General features: G+C 42.1%; 1 pseudogene; it reads left to right on the top strand.

Annotated features, from left to right (window-relative positions):
• LOC111256755 overlaps positions 1-915 on the top strand; it is an 8,087-nt pseudogene extending 7,172 nt beyond the window's left edge.
• Positions 916-2,096: the final 1,181 nt, after the last annotated feature.

Genomic DNA, 2,096 nt, shown 5'->3' with positions numbered 1-2,096 from the left:
CAGGTAGAGTAACCCTAATAACGCAAGGCGCGGTCACCCGTGGTGAACCCTAAAGAAAGGTAATGGACCCAAAACTGCACTTTTAAAGGTAATGGACCTATATGACACAGAGAAAAAAGGTAATAGACCCAAAAATGCACTTTTAAAGGTAATGGACCTATATGACCCAGAGAAAAAAGGTAATAGACCTGTGGTTCATTTTGCTCTTGATTTTTTGTATGATGCCCCATTAGTATGAAGGCAATTTCTGAGTGATGTATTGTCGCATATAAGATGGAACCTGCTACAATTATAGTGATAATACTGATTCCGATTGTTGCCTTCAGTGTTCCCATCGATCCAAGATTTTTCAGGAAAACTTAAGAGCTGTTCAATAAATAAATAACTTTGCTCCTCTTGTAATTGACTTTATGCTTATTCCTTTGAAATATAACAACAACGCCTTTTTAAGTTCCAAGCAAGCTGGATAGGCTAAACTGATCCTATGTAACAAGAAAAGTAAAACTTTTGAAAGGGAGTGCATATTAAGGCCAGCACTCCCTTTTTAAAAATTGGCACGAATCTTAAAGCAGGCAATTAAAGAAATTAATTGTTTTATGTTTGGGCTCAGCCCGTCCAAGCCCTGACGCTCTCCTCCGTTATTCTGTCGCAGACGGCGTCGCCAACAGTCGCAAGCAGCAGACGCGCCCATTTCGTCGTCGTGCTTTGCAGAAGGACTACGGCGGCCCATGCGATCGCCCACCGCACTACGCGCCACAGGCTACCGCGGCCACCGCCGGGGACGAGCTCATGGACACGCTAAAGCTCGCGCTGCACTGCGTCGACCCGCCGCTGGCGGTCAGGCCCGAGAAACGCGAGGAAGGTGGAGCCGCACATGTGCCGGCGTCTTCTGCTTCTACAGGAGATGATGAGTAGCAAGCAGTGCCTGACAGGAATTATGAGAAAAGAAGCAGTGGCTTAGCTAGAAAGAGAGACATATATCTAGGAATTCTTTGATTTGTTTGTTCCACTGGCGGGATCAATTTTCAGTTTGCTTAGGCAAATATTATTTGTAGCACCCTACGACGGATAAAACAGAGAAGAATACTGCTAGTATTAATATGCATTTAAACATTTCAACCGAAGATTTGACTGAATATGCATGTAAACATTTCACTGTAACCAGATCCGATTCAATCAGATACTCAGATGAACAACACCAACACAGTTCTTCTGAAAAATGTAACGACATGTGTCAACATACACATTCTACAGAAAAGGTTACAGAATTGACGCATTGGGTGTTATATCAGTCTTTGCAGGACTCTGCAAACATCATTTCGTGAGGGCAACAGCAAATATTTCAATGCACATATTGTGAGATGTAGCACTATATATTGGCATCGACCTATGCATGTGACAAAGTAGCACTATATAACGGCTGCACAAAAGTTTGTCATGCATTTGCGCCAGAGCACGGGCAACATCCATAGCAATCTTGTGAAGCCTTCTCCAGCTGATATTCCAGGAAAGCTGAGATGCTGCTGTAGGAGGCACTTTGAAAAAATGATAGAAAAAATAACAAGGTCACTCGCTTTGAATTTGGGGGGGGGAAAAAAATCGAACAGCAACACAGTCACTTATTCTCCATGGAACACATAATAGTACAAGTGGTAACCACACCCAGTCTTGCAAGGGATAGCCACTCCCTGCTAAACTCCTCAAACAGATAGCCTACCCCAAACAGAAATTTTGAAGTCCAAAAGACACCACCTAAGAATTAGCAAGTAGCAACTGACGAATCCAAGTTAGGATTCATCTCAATTGCATTTAACCTATTCATAAATTTAAAACCCATGAAACTCTTCTGGTTCAAACAGTTAGATGATGGTGCACAAATAATACTAAGAACCAAAATGTTAATATGGTTTGAAACTAAAATACTAAAGTAAAAACACATGGCAGTGCAATAGAGAAACTTGGAGCAGTGGTCGAGCAAGGACAAATGAGAAGCCAGTCTTCATGCAGCCTAATGCTTGACACCTACAAAATTAGCAAAATAAAGGCACTGGCATTCATTACTGAAACGCAATACTAATTGCAGCATGATAGGCCAT

The sequence above is a fragment of the Setaria italica genome, chromosome III (assembly GCF_000263155.2).
Source record: "Setaria italica strain Yugu1 chromosome III, Setaria_italica_v2.0, whole genome shotgun sequence".
NCBI lineage: Eukaryota > Viridiplantae > Streptophyta > Magnoliopsida > Poales > Poaceae > Setaria > Setaria italica.
The sequence above is the reverse complement of the archived record's forward strand: the minus strand, read 5'-3'. Positions and strand labels throughout refer to the sequence as shown.